The sequence below is a fragment of the Megalopta genalis genome, chromosome 1 (assembly GCF_051020955.1).
Source record: "Megalopta genalis isolate 19385.01 chromosome 1, iyMegGena1_principal, whole genome shotgun sequence".
Taxonomy (NCBI): domain Eukaryota; kingdom Metazoa; phylum Arthropoda; class Insecta; order Hymenoptera; family Halictidae; genus Megalopta; species Megalopta genalis.
The window spans coordinates 28,102,859-28,128,467 of NC_135013.1; the positions used below are offsets into that span (position 1 = coordinate 28,102,859).

A 25,609-nucleotide genomic window follows, 5' to 3' on the forward strand; every position below is an offset into this window, starting at 1 on the left:
GGGCCGCGGCTTGTTGTTTGCGACGGAAACGGCATTCATCGCCGACGCATAATCGTTAACGCTCCCGCTAAATCAAAGGGCCGTCCTTTCTTCGCAAGAAAGTAGCGAGAGTAAGACTCGTTTCGTTATCAGCTCGTTCTCTAACTTCGAGCAATGTCGCGGACTCGCTAAAATTTCTTTGTCGAAGCCTTGAAGGACGAAGTGTTTCAGCTTCGGACAATAAAATCGTAACAGTTCCTTCTTCTATTGAACAATTTCGTTTACTGATCGAATAATAGACAGCGCATTTTATGCGTTTATATAATAAGTAATTATATTATCAAATAACGAAGCTTACTAGTTGTCATAGAAAATAGCAAAACCATCAGAAGAATTTAAAGATTGTATTTGCAACTGATTGAAAACATCAAAGGAAAAGATTAATGTCGAGGTAGCTATTTTTTTAACCATCGATGTGGAACATTTTTATTTCACATAAATATTGCCAATTAATTAACGTTTTACACACCGGAAGCCTACTGACAAGCTTTTCAACGACTGTGCTGTATGCGAAAGAAAATAAATAATCTCCTCTCGAGTAATAATTTCAGAAGAACTTGTTAAGCGAATTATTAATGAAACTGTTATCTATTTTCAGACATTTTTTAAGAAACTCCCTTCTGCTGATCTCTGATCACAAAAGGACTATTATAAAAATTCTTTTGGTTGTTAATTGTAACAAACATTCTTTGCGCACTGCACAAACGCTGCTCCCTTGCTGCATCCACCAAAAATGAAACCTGCAATTCTGATCGTCAGTAATAAATAAATTTCAATATTTTCCAATTCTATGATTTATAATCTAAACTTACGATCATCTACGAAGTTCCGTTGCCTCTCCGCAATTTATACAAGATGCTCACAATAATGCTAAGCCTGTCGAGGGCTGGGGCTCGAAACCAGTCGTCTGGCAAGCAGGTTTTGCAGCTATTAATCGCTAATAACTGTAATTTTCCGGGAGCTGTTTCCCGAGCGTTCCTCGGCCGTCACGATCGACCACTAACTGAAATGCATCGCAGACAATCCGGAAGAGCGCAGCCGACCATCTAATCCCGATGCTCTTTTGCGTTTCCTCCTCCGGTCTTCGTGGCAAATTATCAATGTCACGTAGCGCGTCGGGCTTCCCCGGCAAATCCATTTACCACGCGCTGCTTGCCGCAACCACGTCCCCGTGCAACCCCTTTCGTCCTTTGTCCGTCAACCCCCTTCCACGAATCTCCGAGATAAATCCCTCTTCCGGTTCCTCTGCGCCGGCCCTCCGTGAAATGCGAACGCGCGAATTCTTAGTTCGGTGCCGGGACACATTGCCGTGATTCCTGGAATGTTAATTAAACATTAAATCCGCGAGTTAGTTCGCCGTATTTATCAAATACGCGGCGGCGAACGTTTAATTAAACGGCGTGTCATGATTCCCGGGATTTCAACTAAACATTAAGGAATAGTTCGCCACGTTTTTTTGTGTTTTTTTTTTGTTTTTAACCAAAAAGTGACATTTAATTAAAGGCTACTTCACAATCTCGAGCGTTTTTATTAAATACGTCGCGCACGGTATTCTCTAACCGCCGCGATTTTAATTAAACATTAAATGCGCGCGTCGTTCGCTGCATTGTTTTGTCAATGCATTGCGGTGACATTTAATTGAATATCATTTTTCTATTTGTAGAATGGTAATTAAAGGCTAAGAAATAGTTCGCTGTTTCTTGTATTGTTTTGTTGTAGCAGTTATTCCACAATTATTGAACTTGCGCGGATAAATTACCGAATCAAGTTATTTATTCCGATGACAACATCATACAATAAAAATCACGGGTCTTGTAAAATGGTATTTCATTAAACGGCTGTTACGATTTTAAGTAACAATTTCTATGGATGTGACAGAATTTTTCAAGATTTTTCAGGACCCATTGAAATGAGAAAGCGTCTTCGATCATCAGCAATTGGGCACTGTTAGGGAACGCGAACGATTTTAATCGTCGGCGAATCGGTTGTTAAACCGAGAAAAAGATGGATGAGATTTCACGATCTGACGGTGGATTGCGACAAAGATCGAGCAAAACCGTTTAACGAGCTCCACGGAATCAACGTTCACCCGTTGCCATTGCCACAGCCGCCATCTTGTCGTTGCAGTCGTCTGCGTCGCGTCGGTCTCCCCTTTTTTCTCTCGGCGGCCGCTAACAACCGGCATCGATGTCAACATGTTGTCACGGGGGATTTTATCCATTCCGACGACTACACGTTGCAAAACGGCCCGATGAATCTGCTCGTAACCGCTGGCGAAAGTTGCCTGCACCGTTTCTCGATGGCCCGACGAGCAAACAGAAACGACCGGCTCGTTTAGATTATTTGATTCACTCGTAAATAAAACGATCGAATAAAGCGATAAGAAATACTTCATGGTTAAATTAACATTCAAGTCGTCCACCGCGAGTGTCGTTTATTTTTTTAACAAATATTAAGACCTATTTCCACCTTTATAAATTGTTCCCGTTTCAAATTGAACAGCTGCGCAGATGTTTCTCGCATGAGACGATTCTGTGGATTCTTTCAAACGCAACGATATATATTTTTTTAATATTATAGACATTTGAACATGTTTAAAAATTGTTCGGAGCAAGAGCGGCGGCCGTAACGCGAGACTTCTTTCAGATATTTCAGTGATTCGTTTCACTTTTTATTTCACAGTTGTTGAAATTTTCAGGACTCTTTTACAGTAAATGATCGAGCAGATTTCTTGATCGAGGCACACATTATGATAAAAATTGTGAGAAGTTTAAATAAATTCAGTCTCGTCGTCGTCATCCGCGATCATTTAACGAACGTTCCTCAAACTGTAAAGGAAGACAACAACGCGACGTTTTATTGGAGAAATGAAACGGCTCCGCAAGAAGTACGTTCCTTAAGTTTCTCTTTTTACCGTAAATCGGATCAGAGACAAGAACCACTGGCAAGCACTTACGAATATTAAAAATATGTAGCAAAGTTATTTACGGAGCCTGAACAAATTCAGCCACAAAAGAATCAGACAATAGTACCGCTGAAAGGGTCTTTGAAGTGTCGCGAGGGTACCCGGAACGTCGGCACGCGTTTTCCGCGAGCGTACTCGCCGCGGCCTCGCCCCGGCCACCGGCATGACAGCGGAAACAGAAACGTCGCCGTAATTAAGCGTGTCGCATCGCGTCGCGGCGATAAAACGTCGGCAAAAAGGGCGCTCGTAACTTCTTGCTGATACCAGTGCGAATAAAAAGCGGAGTCGCGGGGCCGCGGGAGTTTATCGGCGGAAGAATTGTTTGCTCGCCGAGCCTCGGATGAAAGGAACACGCGGCATAATAATATGTGCCGGGTGCATGCGAGTTTCGCCGACGTTTTGCCGCGCGGCGCACGCTTGTTTGCAAAGAATTAGTGCGTGTGCGTGTCCCGCCCCGCCCCCCGCGAGCATCGATTGGAAACTACGCGTCACTAAAAATCTGTGCGCGACACCGGTATTTAACACCGAGGCTACTGCGCCGATCAAAACAACCGGTCTCGCATTATTTATTTTGAGATTATTTATAAGAAACGATTCGATGAATCCCTTTGCTCAAGTTCACGTTACAATAAAAATGATACATTAGGTTTTGTCATTTTGATTAGTCGCTTTCAGTACTTCAGTTTTTCAGGATGTGAAGACTTAACTGAATGTTGGTATATCGAAGCAATTTTTTTAAATCATCGCTCAATTTACTTTTAAAAAATTAAGGATCTGAGAGAAAATTTGTCGTCTTCCTTCCAAAACCGTCGATAGTAATTAAAACACAGATTTCATTTACAATTGACAAAATATATCTTAGCCAGTGGCATAGTGTACTCTTTAGTGAAATTTTATACTATATATTACATATACAGGGTGTCCCAAAATTATATCACTTCCGGGAAATATGAGGTTCTTGAGATCATTTGAAATAACTTTTTTCTTAGCGAAAATGCAATTCGCTGCTTCGTTTACGAGTTATGAGCGAAAAACATTGACCAATGAGAGTCGAACTCGGCTGGCGCGGCTCAGCCAACGAGCGCACGAAGCCCAGTTCCGCTGATTGGCTTGGCCGTCTCGCGCAAGCTGATCTCGCCTCTCATTGGTCACTGTTTTTCGCTGATAACTCGTAAACAAAGCCGCGGATTGCATTTTCGCTAAGGGAAAAGTTACTTCAAATAACGTCAGGAATCTCGCATTTGCAGATTGCGAGACATTTTTAGAACACTTTGGATATACAATATATTATAATTATACTCCAAGTGTACTCTAAATTCACCGATTTCCGCCTCAAGCTGCTGTTACCAAAAACCATCGATAAAAATTAGAACACAGACTTCGATCAGAATTGACAAAATACATTTTGACATGATTTATATATTATAATTTTATAGTTTTATATATTATATTCTTCACCAGTGTCACAATGTAATCACTTATTCGTCAGAGAACGATGCGTTTTGTGTACAGCACCAGCAAGACGCCTGCAAGTGCGCCGAGTACATTTTCGGCGCGCGCTCACCAAGTACATTTTATTCGCCGACTTTCGCGATCCGTCGAGCAGCTACTTGCGGATATCGCGGTGATCAATTTCCAATTTTCCGACGGTCGTTGCATCGGTGCCGAGGCCCCGCGGCGAAAATCACGTCCCATTGTTTCGTCGAGCGGCTCGAACGCCGCGGCAACAGGGACGACGAATAAAAAGCCAGGCGGCGAGGAAGGAACAGGATCCCGTCGACGGGGAGGGGGAGGAACACCGCAAAACACCGGCGTTGCATAATATCCACTCAGGGCCGGGTCTTTTATTTATGCTTGACACCGGCGTAATTTCAGAGAAACGTCGCGCGAGATTATTCGCAGGATGTCGCGGTTCCCGGGGTGTACGCGACGCGGTGGAGAAAATATATTTACCGTGGTTCTCAGGCTTCAATCCGCGCCTTTTGTATCGACACTCTATGGAAAATAATCCCTCGACGAAGTAATCCGAATCCCTGAACGGTGAACTGATTTTTGCTCCTATAATGTCTTAATATTGGGCCGAGAAACTCGTGCCGGCCGAACGAAAATCTAAGACCGATGAACAATGAAAAGAGAAACAATATACAGGGTTCCCCGGAAAGAATCGTCCGATTTCAAAAATTTATATTTTAAAAAATTACACACAGAAAATTATAATTCAAACACGAATATAACGGGAAAACGTGTGAGTTTTTGTTTACAAGCGTTCAATATGACTTCCTTTCGTTACACGTACGATATCATTGCGATATGAAAGTTCTTGCCAAACACGGTGTAATGTATCTCTGGCAATTGTTTGTACAGCATCACAAATGCGTTTTTTCAGTTCATTTACACTTGTAGGTAAAGGTGGTACAAAGACAAGATCCTTCACAAATCCCCAAAGGAAGAAGTCGCATGGGGTTAGGTCGGGTGATCTCGGAGGCCAACTGTGTAGAACCATATTATCGGATGACCTGCGACCAATCTAACGGTTTGGTAGTTCCGTGTTAAGAAAATTCCGAACCTCCAAGTGCCAATGGGGTAAAAAGTAAAACTCGCACGTTTTCCCGTTATATTCGTGTTTGAATTATAATTTTCTGTGTGTAATTTTTTAAAATATAAATTTTTGAAATCGGATGATTCTTTCCGGGGAACCCTGTACTTTGCCGTGTCTAAAGGTGTTTCATTAATATCAGATTGATCATATTATGTTTACTTTTTTTCGAAGTGCGACTGCCTTCTTTCGACTTACAACAATTGTTTGCTGAAGATAACATTACGATACGCAGGGAGAAACGTCTCGACGTCTCGAAACACCGGGGAGTTCGATTAATTAAATTAATTCGTCGGTCTGGCGACGGCGCGTTGCGCAACAACCCTTGAATTTTATTTGCCTTCGCGTTTTGCTTTCCGCGAGACACGTCGGTCTTATTAACAGGTTTATTTACGATCGTGCCGATAATTGAACGCCGCTGGAATGCGGCGCGGACGCGCCGCGAATGCCGTGAAACCGGGTTCTCCGCGAAATTATCCACACGGCACTTATGCCAACGGATCTTCGGTAGCCGTTTACGGCGATATCGAAAGGACGCGTCACGGTTCCGCTCTCCTTACGCGTGCGAATTTTTATCTTCATTGCCAGTTGATTATTTAATTCACTCGGTGCCCGATACGTTCTTGGGCTTTTAAAGTTGTTCATTTAAGACGGAGGAAACGTTTTATTCCGAGGGAAACATTTTCTGTAACTTTCTGTTACGTCGTATTCCTTGAATTATATTATGTGATTTTCATGCAGACTGTTATTTGTGTAAATTGTTTCATGCAAACCGGAGTACAGAGATATATTGTAAGTATAATTCTGTTTTAATATGCGCGTATAAAACGTTCGATTAAATTATTTGATTATCTATTAAGATAGCATTAACGTATTAACGACGCCGTGTCGACACGTGCGCATAAAATGTTGAATTAATTTAAGCGAAATGCATGCGGTTTGATTTTCTCTCTCTCTCTCACAGGTGATTTCACGGAGTGAAATAAAGCACAGTGAACGAGAAATGAAAGTGAACAGGATCTTCTTTTGCGAATCTTCAATTTTTGCGAATCAGAATCTTCTTTTGCGAAGATGAAGAAACAAGTATCGTTAATATTTACCAATGAAAGCGCTTGCACGTGACCATACAAATGCCAAAAATGCAGAAAAATCGACAGTCCAAAAACTGTCTTAATTCCCGCTAAAATTCCGAATTACTGTTCAAACAAATGACAATGTTTGCGTTCGTACGAAACGCGGTATTTTCGTGGCCAGTTTCGTTTCGTCGGCGGTTGGATAATAGAAGTTTCAGTAGCGGGTGAAGAGGTCGAACGCGTCCGCTATAAATCACGGGATCCAAGCGATCCTCGAGGATCATTATCGCGTAACATCGCATTATGCATCGAGAAGCAACAGTGGTTCTAATGAGACGACGAATACGATCCTGCGATCCATTATATCGCTCGCATTCAGCCCCCGATACATAATGTATAAACATTGCGGAACACTTCTTCCTCCGCCTGTTATATATATATATATATATGTATATGTATATTCGCCGCTTCCTTTGACCCGGCTGCCTTTTAGGAAATAAGCTGCCCGCTAAGAAGATCGCCGAGACTTTTGCTTACGCTCGGAACCGCGAACGCTTAAGTGAAAGCAGGAACGCGGGATAACGGATCGCAAGATATTTATTCGAGTACAACACTTCGTGCTTCCGTCGCTTTAATATTCCAACCGGCAATCCGAATATACCGCGGAGAGAGAAATCGAATTTTTCTAGAAAATATTTCGACTCGAGAAAATATAGACGCGACTTCTCGGGAATCTAGTATAATCTCGATTTTTTAATCTTGCTGAAGCGTTTGATGGAATAGAATCGTTGGAAGCAATTCTATCTGTTATTGTTTATCACCATACTTAGTAATAATTTATTTTTTACATATTATAATATTTATAATATAAATTAAATTAAATAATATAATATAAATTTATGTATTATATATTGTAATATTATTTTATTGTTAGATGCTAAATTGATTTGTATTAGCAAGAGCCTTGGAAACGAGAAGAATTTCGCAGCTGTACACAGAAAATTAAATCAAATTTGTTAGTTAAGATTCACAGCATAAAAGTATGACCAAATTTTGTTAGATAAGAATTACAGTATAAAAGTACGAATAAAAGTACGACGAAATTTTATCAGCTAAGACTTACGATATAAAATTACGGCAAAATTTTCTTAGCCAAAAATGACAACATAAAAGTACGACAAAATGTCCTTAGCTAAAAGTGACAGCATAAAAAGTACGGCAAAATTTTCTTAGCTCTAAAAGTGACAGCATAAAAGTACGAAGAAATTTTCTTAGCGCGAAAAGTAACAACATAAAAGTGCGAAGAAATTTTGCTAGCTACAAATTACGGTATAAAAGTACGAAGAACTTTCTCCGTTGATCTAATAACGATACTAATTCTCAAGTATAAACGATGAGATCCTACAACGTTCCAAGTGCGTGGCGGCGACGACTGGTGTCGCGTAATCGTTTTGTAATTTCGCGGTATCTCTGGCAACGCGTGTGCCGTAATTAGACCAGCTAGCCTCGATTTTTATTATCGGTCGACTGTTGTCTGGAGTCTGGGACGCGCATGACTACGGTACGAATCAGGGCAACAGTGTGTCAAGGTGAGCACACACGTCCCAAACGTCGCGTATACACGCGCGTGACAACCGTAGCCGAGTAATATTTGCTTGATCGGTATGAAAAGACGATCGTTGAACCCGCGATGAATGCCGAGATCGGCCGCGAGTTTAAATTCGACCGATCGTCCGGCGAAAGTTTGAGCAGGCCAAACAAACACGTTTCCAGGAATATTGTGCAAACTGATTGATTTTTTTCACCGACGCAGATAGCCAATTTAGCGCGATGTTAAATAAAGCGAGAGCGAAAAAGTATTATAGACGGGATCGAGCAGCTGCGCTAACAACGTTAGATCTTGTTTTATTCGATTTGCGAATCGAGGAAATATAACGCGTTTACTTCAATTATTTTCATTTTCTTTCGATTTGCTTCCATTTTTAGACGACCGAGGAACTTCTCCTGGAAAATTGTGTAAGTTACGAAATTGCTTATATTCACGAAAGAAATAAAAAATGAATTATGCCATGAATCGATTGTGTTGATTGACGTTTGTTGATGTTCAATCAAATTTGAAGAGCATAGACATGAGAAATTGCCATTTTGTCAGTTTATAAAAATCGTGTCTTTCTTTTATGAATTTGTTTAGTACAGAAGATTGAAGAGACTTTTATTTTGTTGCACAATGATATGACTATTTACTTATTTTCTTATCCTTCTATCCAATCGCTATTGGTTATGTTTCAATCAAATTTGAGAAGCATAGACATGAAAAATTGCCATTTTGTCAGTTTATAAAAATCGTGTCTTTCTTTTATGAATTTGTTTAGTACAGAAGATTGAAGAGACTTTTATTTTGTTGCACAATGATATGACTATTTACTTATTTTCTTATCCTTCTATCCAGTCGCTATTGGTTATGTTTCAATCAAATTTGAGAAGCATAGACATGAAAAATTGCCATTTTGTCAGTTTATAAAAATCGTATCTTCGTTTAATGAATTTGTTTAGTACAGAAGATTGAAGAGACTTTTATTTTGTTGCACAATGATATAACCATTTACTTATTTTCTCATCATTCTAACAAATTGTTATTGATTATGTTTACAAAATGCCTTTAGTTTTTTTTTTTAATTAAATTAGTTTACTCATTGCCTAGTAAACTAATCAGCCCATCATCTCAAAAAGATTCACTCGGTTGAATCAATGAACCATTTTAAAAGGTGTCAACATACTTTCCACGGCGAGCGTACCATAAACGCCCATTCCCAATCGGATTTACGACGATCTACGAGCCTCTAATCGTTTCCTTATTCCCAACGATATCGTTCCGCGCGTTAAAACGCGGAGAGTCGCGTTCGGAGGGCCGATATCAAGCCCGAAAAATCAAAATGGCCCGAAGCGCCCAATCGAACAGCCCCATTTAAGCGTCTCCGTCGAGCGGACGCAACAAAGGCCTGTCCCCCCTCGGTCTACGCACCGCAAAATCCGCCCACGCCGGAAGAAGAGGGTTCGTCGTACGCGGAGCGGAGAACAAGCGCACTAAATCAGCCGTGGAACGAGCGCTCCCTCCTTACAGGGCGAAATTATCCTTCTCGCGTCGCGATTTCCCGGTGTATAAATCAAAGACGGCTACAAAACCGTGGCGGCGGCGCCCGGGGCTCGGGGCCGCGGGGGTTGGCACCGGTCGGGAAGTTAGCGGCGGGTTCGAGAGCCGTTCCCGATGGTGGTCTCCTCCTCCCCGGCAGGTGCGATCGCAATTAACCAAAGACGCCTGGAAATTGAATTCGCGCTAAAAGTAAAGAAACAAGCCCGGCCTCTCGAGCGACCCTCTCCGCTCTTCGCTTCGTTTCCTTTAGCGCCTTCTATCCGGCCCGTGGAACGAAGGCTTCGTCTTTCAGGAAGCAATCTACCGAATGTAATAGAAGCTCGTGCAGGCGGCGGTATCGGGACAGAAGGCGGGGGATGGGGGTTGAAAGACGCGGCGAAGGAGGGCCGAGGGTGGGAGAGATAGAAGAGAGAAGCTTGTGCTTTCAGGTCGTTTGAAAACGCGATATCAATCGGGTCGCGGGGAACGGTCCCAGAGTGTTTTCGGGGGCGTCGCGAGGGCCGGCGGGAAGAAGTACAGGGGTGGAAAGCCACGCGACCGCTTTCCAGACTACGTGCCGGCTGAGATTTCAATTCAATTTCAGGCCGGGAATGTAAACATGTCGGTGGGACCGCACGCGATCCGCAGCCGCGCGCTCTCCTTTCTGAAATTTTTAGAGGATCACGGATCCCGCGCGGATTTAAGTGGTCGAACCGGGGGGCTGCTCGGTCCGCAGGCCCCCGCAGCCTCGATACTCGGTCGTTCCTTCTCAAATATTTGTTTCTTCCGGCGCGGCGAGATCGACCGGCAGTTCGATTATTCCCGCGGGAAAACGCGTCGCGATTGTTTGAGCGGAACTCCGTTTCGGGGGACGGGTTTGCGCTCGGTCTCGCCCCGGGTAAGTCGTGCTCCGTGATCCGCGCATTGAAAATTCTCTTTTCCACGGTTCCCCGACCGGGGATGGGGGACAGATTGCGTTTAGAAAGCGACCATCGTTCCGCGGAAAGACATCGTTGATTTTGTGTCTGGGGAAACGTTTCAATAGCATTTGTCCTACGGACGTTGCTCATTTCGCTGGCCAGAGCAATTTCTGCCGCGATTTCGATCGAACCCGTGACCTGCGAGAGCCTCCACGGTCGATTATTGCGTTGTTCGTATGAATATTATAAAATAAGAAGCAACATTTTATTTCGATTTTGAGGAAATCATAGATACTGCAAGATAATTAAAAGACCGTCGAAAATTTCCTAATCTACAAATAAATTACTTATATATTTTTGAACGGACAAATTCTGTACATATTTTTACATAAATTAATGTATAAAATGTAAATTCTACATAAATTAATTGTCTGAGACGAAATAACCTGTTTTAAATTGGGCCTGAAAATTGAAAATTTTCAGTTTAAATTCTCTTCATACGATCGGATGAAAAAGTTGCGTTCTATCCAATTGCAATGTTCGCAACAATTGTTTATGCATCGCGTAGCCCTTCCATCATCTCGAAAAACCTCGAATCCTTTGATCCGATTCTAGCACACACTTTCACACGTGCTTCCGCGTTCGGATTTTTCGCGACTTCGTCGAACGAAGAATTTGTCTATCGATCGGAGGTGGTGCGCGATACAAGGCCAGGCTTTTCGAAGTATACCATTCAAATTTGCGTGACCCAGTTCCGCGCGAAAGAGGGAAGATCAGAGATATTTTTTCAGCGGTGTTAACAAGACGCGCCAACAAAGGGTGCAATCGTTCCGGGCGCACGCAATCCGTGACCGTGCGAATAGGAGCGCAAGCAGAGGAGCAAGATCGCGGAGGCATTCGTGAATTAGCACACGAGCGTCGGCTTAATTTTTTAGCCGGCGTCGTCGGCGTGCAAATATTTGCGGGAGCAACGGAGCTGCCCCGTTTCGCTTCTCCGGTTTCGGACGAGAGTCCCGCCTCCTCGTTCTGCATTCTATTTTGCATACGGTTTTGTTCCCCGTCCCCAGTCGACGCTCTTCGATCTGCTCCGTTTTCGATAGCGGTGTTGATCTAGGAATATTTTAGTATTCATTGAAATATTTATGCCGCTGAATAATTTCCTCACGGTTTAAATGTTTGTCGGTACGATCGCCGTAGGCGGTGTTTCCTTTATAATCCGAACCGTGTCGGCGTATTTTCAGCGGTTGCTTCGTAAAAATAATTAGTATATATCCCCGATGCTGGAAATGTTTATTTAATTGGACACGCGGAACGGCTCCCCGTGGCTAAGGTTCTGCTTCGCGTAGCTGTAATTAATTATAACTTGTTGCCTTTGTATTAGAGAACCTATGGAAATATTCGGAACAATTTTCATAATTTCAAACATTAGTTTCAACTGTTTGTTTACTTTGATAGCCGCGGTATACTCGAATCAATAACATCGATAATTATTTGTTGGAGTAGTAATTTTTGAACCAGGGATACTATCCCCCCCTCCCCCGTCCTTGTCAACGATACGGTTAAAGCAGCGTCATAATTGTTTATTTCTTTGCAGACGAGTGATTATCTGCGGCGTCTTCTCCGCGTTGACGACTCGTCTCCTTGAGACGCACGTAGCTGAATGAAAAGTTGTCCTGGTTTAATTTCTATTGACACACCGATTGCAGATAGATAAGTTGCTATCGCAGTTTCCTTGAAGCACACACGAGCGCCACAATTTACTCAACTCTATTTCGAGAGCTTTCCTGTTACACTTACCGTGTGTGGACCGTATATAGTAAAACCGAGTCGAGCCTTATCACCGCGGGTCTAACTCTTAACTATGTCAATGTTCATTCTGCCGAGTCACTTTCTGCTCCGAAAAACCATCGTCAGCATCTTTAACCAGTTAACCGTTGTCTTTAACAAGTGTGTACCTAATATATGTCGCGATAAGGTAAACGATGTAGCTTGCTATATATTTTTCGCATTATATACGTATAGTTCTTTCATGATAATTATTTATATCATCTTATTCGTTCGTTACACATATTTCGTCGTGGCCATCAAATATTCGAAGCATCTTCAAATTTACGAGTATATGTTAGTTTTCACTAAAATTGCAATTTAAACAACAAATTGTAACTACTTTTCACGTGGGACGAGCATACGTGAAACGATTTGGATCTTGATTTTCTATAAAGTGTAAAAGACAGAGAGACTGAATAAATTCTGGTGTGTTACTAATCAACTCTATTATAGTCTTTATACTTTTATAGCGTGCAGAAATCTTCAAAAATCATGCAAAATATGAAATTCGGTGAAATATAGCCCCTCGAATGGTTCGAAATCGTCCATTTATAATTTATCGATTTAATTACCCTTGGTACGTAAACTTGGGACCTGGGTCCGTTTGAACTGCAAATATAAATATTGTCACTCGACTATCCAGTTTCTAACAATTAATTGAAATTTCCAAGATCTGTGGAGAAAGCGACTAGAAGAATACCTTGAAAAGCGATAAAACGATCATTAAATCGGCGATTAAAATGATAATTGAATTGATAATAGAAACGATAGTTAAATTGGCAATTAAATTGATAAATGATCCTGATAGCATACACGGTTGCGTTTTTTGCTGGGAAGATCCACCATTCGAATGTTAGAAGCCACGGGATAATGAGTAACGAGTGAGAATGTGTCGCGCGTTACATCGTGACTTTCATCGCGAAGTGTAATAACGGGGGGAGAGGATTAACGATAAAACCGGTCCGCAATAATTCTCGATCGACGAGCGATATTAATTACCGGGAATAATTAGAGACGGCGGGTCGTCGATCGCGACGATCGACACACGCGGGAGACTTTCGCGCGGCCATGGTGGCGGGTAATTGAAAGGGAGGCGTGCTCGGTAACGCTTCGCGATTAGCGTGTCGATCCGAATTGAAACGGCCGTTGCGAAAATTCCGTTCCTCGTTAACGCTCGTTATCACCCGCGCAATTACGTGACCGTGTGACGCGAGATTTATGTAAGGATCTGCCGGGGACGTCGTGGAAGCTCGCCCGACCGTCGAAGGGTGGGTTTCCGCGAAGCAGAACAAACCTAATGGGCAACCGAGAAAGTTCACTTTCGTGGCTAATTATTCGTTACCCGAATTACTTTACTCGTACAAATAGCGACTGTTAATTTGCATCATTCTTTGCTCTTGCTGTTCAAAGAAATAAATTGTTATTTATGTATGTACATTTTTCTGGACGTCGCCGTTAAATTTTATGCAATTTAGAGTCTATGCAGCTCGGTGCTCAAGTTTCAAAAGAACTCGGCGGTATAATCATATTGTTCGCAGTTTATTAAGTGCATTACGAGTAGAAAGTAGCTTTTGTTTGTTGTAACTGACGCGCGTAATTTTTATTTTGCACAAAGATCCACGGTTTCACCATCGCTTTCTAGGTACTAATTATTAGATCGATAATTATTTCTTGCATCTTGCTATTAACATAGAATAAAGATCCTCGATCTAGTCGTTAACAATAACGCCCATGATTGCTATAAAAATCCTAATCCAATTGGAACCGATGATCATCGATCATCGTCGGCCACCGTATCGTCTCGATAATTGGCACGGTTAATCACCGGCCGGTCCTTTCAGATCGTTCGCTCTCGATTCCTGAACAGATCTTCGAGGAGCTCGTTGTGTGCACAGATTAACGAACCGTGGCCAGTCGGCTTCCGCATCGCGAGACCGTTTAAGAAACTGTTTGCGCGTGCCGGGATCTACAGCATCTTTTACACGGGCAAGGGGGGAGGGGGCAAAACGACGGCAACAGGAACCACCTGGGTGGCAGACGGGGACGGGAGGCGCGAGCGAGAGAGTATTAATTCAAGCCAAACATAATTACCCGTGCAAACGATCGGAGAAACCGTAACCACCATAAACACGCCCACCGGCTGTAAATATGCCGAATACCGACTTCCAGTTAGTCTCCGCGACGTCTCATCCCCCCCCACCACCGATTTTACTCTTCGCCGAAGCTCGGGGATGCTCGAAACTATTTTTCGTAATTTAATGCAATGCTGCGAATTCATTATTTCAGGCTGTAATCCGTGAAATTGACCTCGAAGTTTATTATTTAACACGTTGAATGCCACGGGGGTCACCGGTGACCGGCACTTAACTTGGCGGTGACGCCATGGGGGCCACCGGTGACCGGCGCGCTCGAATTGATAGGAATATATACAATTTAAAACAAATGTCAATATCTAAAATTTCGTATGATTACCATCGTCAATTCAAACAGTGACCCTTGTCGCAATTAACTTGCCAAACATGGTTATACACTGTAACTTATCTATTGCAGATAATATTTCAACATTATATGTATCACATAAAAGAAATTCATCGTGGCGCCACGGACAATTTCTGTAAAACCGGCGTGACATTCAACGTGTTAATGCCGCATCGACTGGTTTATCTTAAATCGTTGCACAGCGATTTCTTTCACATATGCCTACATATGTTAATGAAACATTTCTTCGTGTTTAATAATTTCCCTAACAGAATGAGACAACTTTGTATCGTTCATAGAGTTTGGTTACAGAAGAATCGTTTCGACGTAGAAGAAATTAATAATATTCATGTTTAGTAAATTATGTATGAAATCTTTTCGAATTCAGTTTTAAAAAATGGTAGCGATATTCACTAATAATATACGACGCATAAAATGATTTACATGCAATTGTTTGCACGAAGCGTCTACAATGTAAAAATCACCCGCAGTGGCAATTAAAAACAATTGAAAACGGACTGAAAGGAGATGCAGGCGGGAACATTGAAGTACAACGAATCGTCCGATGTATTTATTTAAAAATAGTGTAGAATATTGTAATATATATAATAACATTAGAATATTATATATTACAATATTATATATATATATAATATTATATTATATATTATATATATATATATATTTATTATATATATATATATATAATATTGTAATATATAATATAATATAATATATAATATTGTAATGTTATTTATTTAATTATGGAGTTCAGACACGGACGGGCGGCGGCGAAGATTTTCTTGTTCCGCGGAGTGCATTCACCTCTTTCCGGGGTCGCGTCGCGAGTTCGGTGGCACCGTGTATATCTTCCGCAGACGGCTCCAGGACGAGAAAAGAAGACGGGTTTCCCGATTGTACGCGGAATAATTGTTGAAACGGGACGCGTCGCGTCGCTGCTGGTTGCTCGAGCTTTTTAAGCGTCGATCAGAGGCAACAATGCCGGCACAACCGGAGGAGGCAACAACGGCGACGCCGCGGGCAATTATCGCGGCTGGTGCAAACTCGTTAGCGCGCTTTGAAGGTGGCCGTTATGCTTTCGCGGAACCGGAGACGTAAATATGCCGCGATAACGATTCTATCCGCGCGGAAACCCGGGGTCGAAAAGAAGAAAACTCTTCTGCCCGGCGAGCGGGGGGCTTCGCCGGATTCATTGTCGCGAGCCGCGGGCGAACTGTCCAAGGAAATGCTGCGTTGCGAGCGAATAATTATACCGCGTGCGATTTTTCAGTGATCATCTTGAATCCCGTCTAATCGGATTCACGAGGTGATTTTATCGTAGTACTGTCGGATCGCCGATTTTCAGGGAAAATAATGATACGGTAATTTCTCCCAGAAATGGTTCGGAGGTCGGAATTGAAATCGGCAGATCTGAGAGTACTAACTTTTATTATTTCTAATCTTCTTGCCACGATTCGAAGGCAATTCGGGGTCTCAAACTGACCATTTTGCGCTGCCTTCCGGGAATTCGCGTCGCGTGCTGCAAGCAATACGTAGCAATAAATTACATAGAGGTAGGACTAGCACAGGGAAATTCGCAGCAACCCGAAATTTGGCATTTCCGGGAAAGATTACTGTATTCTGTGTTAACTGCAAGGTAAGGGAACGAAGTGAATGTTTGTTTCTTCCTTTCATAATTTTGATAAATTGATGATCATTAGCTTGCGGATCTTTATGCAAAATAAACGCTGTCTGAATCAATTATAAGAAAAGTAAATGAAAATTTACTTATAGGATAAGTTAATTATAATAAATTATTACTTATAAGAATCAATTATAAGAAAAGTAAAGAAAGAGAAGTAATCAATTAAAAGTGTATTTCCTTTTCAATTATTTCAATAAATTACGACGGCTGTAAGAAAATTCTCAAATTTTTCTAATGGTCTCATTTCATGATATTTCACCCAGTCAATTTTAGTATAAATTTGCATCGTGCATAAGTTTGCATCGTAATTGCCATCAAATAAGTGCATCTTTTGTATATTTTATTAGCTTCATAAGTCTTTAGAATCCAATAGTTTTCATCTAATTCAATCGTGAATCAAAGCAGTAATTGTTAAGAAGCTCTCTTACAATTATTATTTAAATTTTCTGTTTCCAAGCTCGGATAAAGAGAATTAACGATAACCGGGGCAACAACGACGAAACGTAACGAAGTTTCAATTCACATTAATTTATTTCGCCGCGATGTCCAGTTCACGAAGAAATTAATGAAACGTTCTTTCGTAAAATTGATTTCGCGCAGCGAATCGGTGAATGAATACACCATCGGACAGTGAATTGCACGCGACGAGAATTTACGAAGGTTGCCTCGATTGTTATGCAACGTGCCAACAGCAATAATAATTCGGCTAGCTGCTTTTGGCACGCATCCGTGCATGCTTCAGGAACGTACGAGTTTATACAACGCCGACAGTATTGTGACTCCGATCGCGGCATCGTTGATACCGCAATTTTTCGAATGCCGTGTACGCTTTTGCACGGAAAGCTTCCAACAGTATTTCATTTGACCCAGTATTGAAATACTACTTCAATGCGCGGCTCAAGAGGATTTGGAATTAGAGAGAGAGAGAGAGAGAGAGAGAGAGAGAAAGAGAGAGAGGGAGAGGGAGGTAGAGGGAGCTGGCTAATAAAATTAATTAAACAGCGATTCATAATATTTGACGCGTGTGCTCGCAGTTTTTCAGAGTGAATGGAAAGCAATTTCGTTGCTCGAAAACAGTTCTCTCGCGTTTCCCGCGCGCGGCCCTCAAAAATCTGGACGAATTAAACGCGAAAGAAAAACCTCGTTTTCCCTCAAGTGCGAGAAATTCCAATTTAGAAGGAAAATAGAACGTTTAGAGTTTCGTAAATTCTATCTGCGGAAACCGTGGTAAAATGAACTCGACGTCTTATCCGCGGAAATTGCAGCCAGAATAACGGCCAAATGACTTCAAACTCCCAAAAATTATGCTGGCACGAAGCGTAACAATCTCTGCTAGATTGGGGAGGGATTGTGGTAATTTCGAAACAATTGCAATTCGATCAGCAATCCAGCAATCTGTAAAAAGACCATGGAATCAAAATAATTTATTTCAGCACTCCATCTTATCCCTTCGCTGTCACACTTCCTATGTGAAACAGGTGTTGGCTTGTTGGGTCCCTCAGGCCCAGTTCACTTTTCAAACAATTGTCACTGAAATGCTAGCAATACTATCGTGTACCCGAAAATTTGGGAATATAATTTGGACATTTTAAAACATCGTTTCCTTTATTAGAACTCGGTATCTCATTTCCAAGTACACTGAATTCATTGTTAATTAAGAAAATGTGGGACATTTTGACCAGTGGAACAGCAGAGAATTAATTAAAATCAGCAGAGCTAACTTTTCTTATAATATACAGTAAATTCTCCCCAATTGTCCTACAGCTTCCAAAGAAAAGTGGAACAGGAGATACGATTATTCGAGCCTCGCGACTCGTTCTTATCATCGCTAATTGAGCCGTTTATTTTGAAAGTGGCATAAGTCACTTTGTTTTTAAGTCGATATATTTAAGGGCTCGCGTTTTAAAACGTTTAAAAATATGGATGCTAACTTTCGAGAAGATTTACTTGTATTTGTTATCTCAGGATACTGATATTTTTCTCAGTATAAATAATTTCGTATAAACATGAAAAAGTCACCACTTTTCATTACGGTAAAGTGACTTATGCCACTTTCAAAATAAACGGCTCAATTATCAGCAACTATAAAAACGAGGCTAAATTCTAAAATTTCAAACCGCTAGACAATAGACACAGATTTCAAGATACTCGAGGTGCAATACTAGACAAGTAGGAAATAAGTTAATCTCAAAAACAAAACGTGATAAAACCTTTATAGCAATTATATTAGCTAGAAGAAAACCAATGAAGATATGAGCCAGTGGGCGAAATATCTACATATTATGAGTAAATAGCTATAAAATCTTGCTTATTGTTATTTTGTAACAGATTGCAGATGTACTTATCAAAATAAATAAAAAAAAAAAAAAATTCTAAAATCTCGAAGCGGTAACTACATTTAAACAATGTAATATCTCGTGGCGCAATATCATAAAACGAAGTCTCTCTCGCGTAGCGAGATTGTACATTTTGTCTCCGGCTAGAGATTTTTCATATTTCCCGAACGGACGTCGCGAATAAAGTTAATTAAATCCGGATCGGTTGTTGAAAATGACAGGCGGTTGAACTGATTTTATCGTTGTCCCGGCTTCAAAAGTACAAAGCGGACACGCGAGGAATTGTGGGACAGGGGACGGGACGAAGAGGGAAGTTGGGGGGGGGGGGTAAAGAGAACAGGGGGGGCCGCGAGCAAAACAGAGCATCATCCGTGTTCTAATGAGGGTCGACGCGGCGGCGGCGGCAGCAGGGGTGGCATTTGTTACTTTTATCGTCGGACTTCCGACACGGCCCCGAAATAATTAGCATTTTAATGTATGTATCTGCTTATCTAGGCGACGGCCGGTTACTCGGAGTAGTTTTGCATGTTAATCTCTATGGGAAATTACATGCGCCATTGCACTATCCGGGGCCCAGCCCCGAAACAACTTCGACGACGTCCCGTTTCGTTCGCCCGGATTAAATGCCGTCCCGATCCGTTGTCTCGTGTGTACCACACTGTCACGACGTGATCATACAATTTGTCGAATATAAATTGCAAAACGTGTTTGGTCAATTACAAGCGACGGACAACGATAAGCCAGAACAAACGGATGAACGGAAAGCTTGATTTCGTGTCGAGTTGCGCGCCGATGAGATTTCCTTTCTCGAGGTAACTATATGTTCGCTTTAATGTCGATTAAATGCGTTCAATCAAATCAGTATAATTTATTAACTTTCGATATTCTGTTGTGTCACGACACAGTGGATTTTTCAAATGCAAGAAAACGAGTAAATGATCAAAATCTAATAGCATTCGACGGGACAGTCGAATCGAAGAAACTCCGTTAACAAATTCATTGTTTATAACTATTTAGTATTTATAACCATTCATTGTACCAGCGGTACCGTTACGCATTCCCTTAATTGTTAGAGCACTAATATTTAAATGCAATTTATTTTGCACTCCTTTACACACACGCGTTCCGTTTATTTTAAAAAATCCAAGATAATGCTTCCGTCAATAATTATAATAACATAATGACAATGTGTCGGCACGTACATTTTCTACTGTTTCATATTTCGCTGACTCATCTTTGTCAGACGTACAAAAGGTCCGCAATCCAGTTTCGTCTATTCGAACATCTCGTCTTTGCGTTCTTCGTGCAGTTTCTTTGTGTTCGCTGGTCGAACGAACGTGATCGAAGCCCGGGTTCAAAAATCGAGGAACAACTCGACGTGATCCGAAGCGTCGTTTCCGGTGTTCCCGGTTCGGTGATCGTCGAAAAAAGGACCCCCGGATCGAACGGGGGTTGCGAGGGTGTGGTAAGTGGTTGTCGGACGACAATGAAATATCGCCGATACACCGCGACCAATAATCGCGGGGACACAGAAGCTCTATGGCCGTTCCGACATTGATTTATCGGCCCGTGGATAGATACACAGTTATGTGAACAAAATTAAGTGGTCAGATACAGGGAATAGCTATTAATGAGATTTAATTGAACCTACGATATCGTCGCGAACCTAACTTTTATTTATTCCGTACAATGCTTGGATTATTTACCGAGAAGCCGAAACGATACGTAATCGACGTTCAACAAAACAATCGATCGTTCGTTCGAGGAACAAAAATAAGTGGACAAATATGTGATAAACAAAGCACACAGTTAACACATTCTTGTCGACGTTTTTCTGCTTGCATTGCGGCTTTCAAATTTTTAGGACATCGGATTTTTCATGTAAACTGTATCGATATCTTTATATCAGAGATCTATCGGCGTCCGATCGGTTCGATTCTAAAGGAGATCGCCTAAGAGGGAATTGCTACCGGCAATGTTTTAGCGGTAACATTTGCGTAACCTCGTTTCGTTATGACGATTTATCCTCGGGCGATGGGCCCGTCGATGCTGGATGCCGATGATTTATCGTGCAGCCACGCAGATTCGAACCGCAGCGGCCAACGTATCGATGATGCGGTCGATGATTCAACCAGAACTTTATTATTCCTTGATTTTTGTATAAATATCCGTGCTTTTATTTTTTCGATTGAGGGGAAGCTACAGAATCGTATCCTCGTGGAGAACTAATTGGTGGTCCACGCGATCGGAAATTAATAAAGCAGGAGCTCGCGAGACGATTTCTTAAAAGATGCTTCGTCGATGAAAAATTGAAAGGGCGACAAATTGATTTCTCTATATTAATAACTAAATACTACGCTATATTACTATGATAATAATACTATACCATCTCCAGTAACTACCGAAGTTACCACGAGACGATCAGTTTTATCTCGTCGCTTCGATTCGACTCGGAGAAGTTTCATTTATCGCGCGAAGATCCGCCGTGTGCGGTAATCAAACATTTCTCCCGAATCGTGTGTTCGATAGATATTTAATGAAGGCGATAAAGATACTGCAAAAGCCCGGAGAAACAGGAAGAGAGTGGTATTTAGCGAGGGCGTACAATTTCGAGAATAATGACCGGGGATCGAGTTTGTTTGCCGGTCTCTCGCAGAGGAACACCGTCGAAGGTAATCGACGTTCGATTCCATGTCTGCCGCACGCCGCTTCCCGAGATAGTATCAGCTTACAATGACTGGTACAAGACAAGGGAGACGATCGTCATTAGTATTCGCGTTATTATCGCGTCGCCACATCGGGCTGCCCCTCTAATCAACCCCGCGCCAAGTTAGTTACTCCGTTACTTCGGCGAAGTCTGTAATCAACGTCACCATCCGTGGCTATCATTAGGCAGGCGGTCATCGTCCAAAACTAATAATTGCCGGATTCCTCGAAGTGCGACCGCAGCGTTTCCCTGAAAGAACGGTCGGGAACTACCGAACAATTGTTTTATCCTAGGATCGCGCGCGGAATAATAAATTCGCCGGTTTGCTGAATGCTAACGACCATCTCATGGTCTCCATCAAACACATCATTGCTACGTTGCACGCATTCGGTAAATTCCAAATGAGACATCTTTGACAGTGCATTTATAAGATTGCCTGTTGACGATCTGTAATAACAGATTTTTTCAATAGAAAAGGCTATCGTTTTATCGATATTTGCGGTTCTCGTTTAAAACGGCATAGTTATCATATAGTCTTTTTAAAGCAAACTTTCACGTTTTAACCCTTTGCACTCGAAGCCGAATTAACGCAAAATTTAAAATAGTTTCTCCAGTGCATTTTATGTATACAGGGTGTCCCGAAAATGTCTCGTAATCCGGAAATGGGAGGTTTCTGAAGTCATTTGAAGCAACTTTTTCCTCTGCGAAAATTTTCTCCGAGGCTTCGTTTACGAGTTATTAACGAAAAACACTGACCAATAAGAGACGAGCACGGCTGGCGCGCGGCGGCCCAGCCAACGAGTGCACGGAGCCGAGTTCCGCTCATTAGCTCGACCGTCTCGCGCCAAATGATCTCGCCTCTGATTGGTCACTGTTTTTCGTTAATAACTCGTAAACGAAGCCGCGGATTGCATTTTCGCTAAGGAAAAAGTTGCTTCAAATGACCTCAGGAATCTCCTACTTTCGGATTGCGACACATTTTTGGGACACCCTGTCTAAAATTGTGACCCGTGCAACAGTTACGCTTTCAACAGCTCTCTTTGAATATAAACAAATTCGATTAATAAAATTATTTTGAGACGTGACACAACAATTTTTAATGGCGCCTCGGAGTCGTCGCTCGAACGCAAAGGGTTAAGAGTCGAATCGAACGTCTGAAAGGAACGGTTGCGAACACAGGAATCGTAAGTAACAGAATTCGCGCAGCGTGACGAAATATATATTCGATGTAACACAATGAAAACGATAAATTGTACAAACGTGATGCATCGAACGACGTCGAACGAATGCGTACGATAACGAGAACGGCGTACAGATAACAAGTTACAAACGACAATACGATGCGATACGCATCGATTACACCGTAGCGTGCATCGATTATACAAAAACGTTATAACATACTTCAGCTGACAGTAAGTCGCACGTTTTTAATTGTTTGCTTGAATTTTTAGAACATGTAATTTGCATTCGTCATACTTCGACAGATGTCGGACAAGCGACAATGTTTTCTTCAGAACTGAAAAATGAACTTCCTACATTTCGGACACGGAACAATTTTTCTATATTTCACCCTATTTTCTGTTTTATTTTCACAGATGCCCGAGTCGCAATTATCCGTTCAGATCTAACAAAAACAAACTATCTCATACGACGAACGAACGAGAACTTTAATTAGAATCCGCGTCGATCGTAAACAACAACAAAAGGATCTCGTCGCCGCGTTTGTTCGACGTATCAGGACACGCGTATATTTCGCTGCGAAGCGAAACGTTGCACGCAGGTGAACGTCGAAAGTAAGCTTTCGAGAAACGATCTAGTTCACCGTGGTAGCATGATCGCGTTACCCGCAGTTATCCGGACGCGGTGACGCGCGATCATTCCCGGCTGAATGTTTTCGCGCAACGAGCTGACGCTACGCCGTGCATTTGCGTCAGCAGCCGAATATGGCGCAAGGCAGGATTAATGACGAACTGTCGCTAATTACGTTGAACGACATAATGCGATACCTCGTCGAGCGACTTTTGCAACGGCGGTATAACTGCATAAAGCGCTTCGGGAACCGTGGATCGAACAGAGCGCGCCTAACGCATAGGCGGAAAACGTATCGGCTGCTCAAGGCTGTCCCTCTCACTATAAATCACTCTGGAACGGTGCATTAACGAAATAAAATATACCATTAATCTTACGGTAATTATGCGTGTGTTTCACCCGCGCAATTATCATACTACGCGAAACTTTGGATAATACTGCAGCCGGTGATGGAAGATGCAACCAGGCAAGATCAGGACCTCGTTAAATTTAGATCATGGACAATCTTACGTTCACCGATCTCGGCGTACTTTACTCTCTTGTTAAATTTCGTTTCTTCCTCTTCCAATGCTTCCAATAAATCGAATATACGTAACATGTCTTTACCGATCTTTCTTCCGAATGCACAGAATTGTCCTGGAAGCAACGGCTGTGGTTCCGCGGCCGATCCAGGACAGCGAAGGAACCAAAACGGCGCGCCAACTGGCGGAGGAAAAAAATTGTTCCGTGGAAGCGTGATTAACAGGTCTCTCTTGGAAATCACGATTCAGGGCCGGTAATCGTCGATCCAGAAACCGAGAGAGATCAGACGTGGCCCGCGAATGGATCAGCCCGGCGGCCTCGAAGGGGCCGAGGCGGCGGCCGCAGCGGAATTAGGTTATGGCGGTCTCGGTTCCGCGTGTCCTCGCGCGAATACTCATTATCCAACGCGAGCAGGCCTGTCGTCGACCGCGTGCACACCCACGCACGCTACTCGGCGGCCGCACACCGCAGCGTGAAAACGTCCTGCGCCTGACACAATGACAGATTATGCAGCCGGCTGGCTGTCTCTCCCACGAGCCGGACCCCGCGAGACTCTGTAATTTATTTAATCGCGCGCGTGCCACGCGGCCCGCTGTCGAATTTCGGCTGATTGAAACGCAACGACAGCCGGCGACGCGGACGCCGACGCGGACGCCGACGCCGACGCTGCTCTGATTCCGCTGCACCCGATACGACGCTCACCCCCTTCGATCGGAAATCAATTTCACTCGCCCCTACCCGCGCCTCCCGCCACTTGCGCGCCCACCCATCTGGACCACCCTTTCGATGTAACGCGCACTTTTTGCTCGCTTCCACCTGGAACGCCTGATAGAGTTACCGAGCGTTTCGGTAATTACTCGGCGAAACTTTCCATGGGGTTTCTATGGCTGTCTTGATTGCATTTCCCTCCTGGAAAATATTTTTTTGCGATTTCCGTCTGCAATATTCTTTTTCGGTGCCCGCGCCGGTGATTGGACGTTTCTCCATGTACGCCGGATACTGGATTGCCGGTTTCTTCTTGCAATGCGCAATTTACCGGTTGACGAAGGAAATTGTTCTTTAATACAAAGTTTGAAAGGAAAGCGCGATGATAATTGTTTACACGAACGTACGCAGCGTTGGTTTTAATACGGAGGAACTACGATTGTACGATTATTAATTTCTATTGTATTGATCCTGTATTGATTAAGAATGCATAACAATATATCTAATAATATGTATATTGAATAATATCTGATAATATATTTAACAATATGTAATAATATATTAAACGATATTTAAGCAAATTTTAATAATATATAATAATATATTTAATAATATTTAATATTAATAATATGTAATAATATTTAATATTAATAACATGTAATAATACTTAATATTAATAACATGTAATAATATTTAATATTAATAATATCTAATATTAATAATATGTAATAATATTTAATATTAATAATATGTAATAACATTTAATATTAATAATATTTAATAATATTTAATAATTC

General features: G+C 42.2%; 1 long non-coding RNA gene across 1 annotated transcript; it reads right to left on the reverse strand.

Moving 5' to 3' along the window:
- Positions 1–431: 431 nt before the first annotated feature.
- Positions 432–24,761, reverse strand: LOC117222339 (uncharacterized). Its single transcript, XR_004490669.2, has 3 exons — positions 24,192–24,761; positions 852–1,355; positions 432–779 (listed from the first exon to the last, which is right to left on the reverse strand). It is a non-coding gene; the product is annotated as an uncharacterized LOC117222339 (long non-coding RNA).
- Between the last annotated feature and the right edge of the window lie 848 nt (positions 24,762–25,609).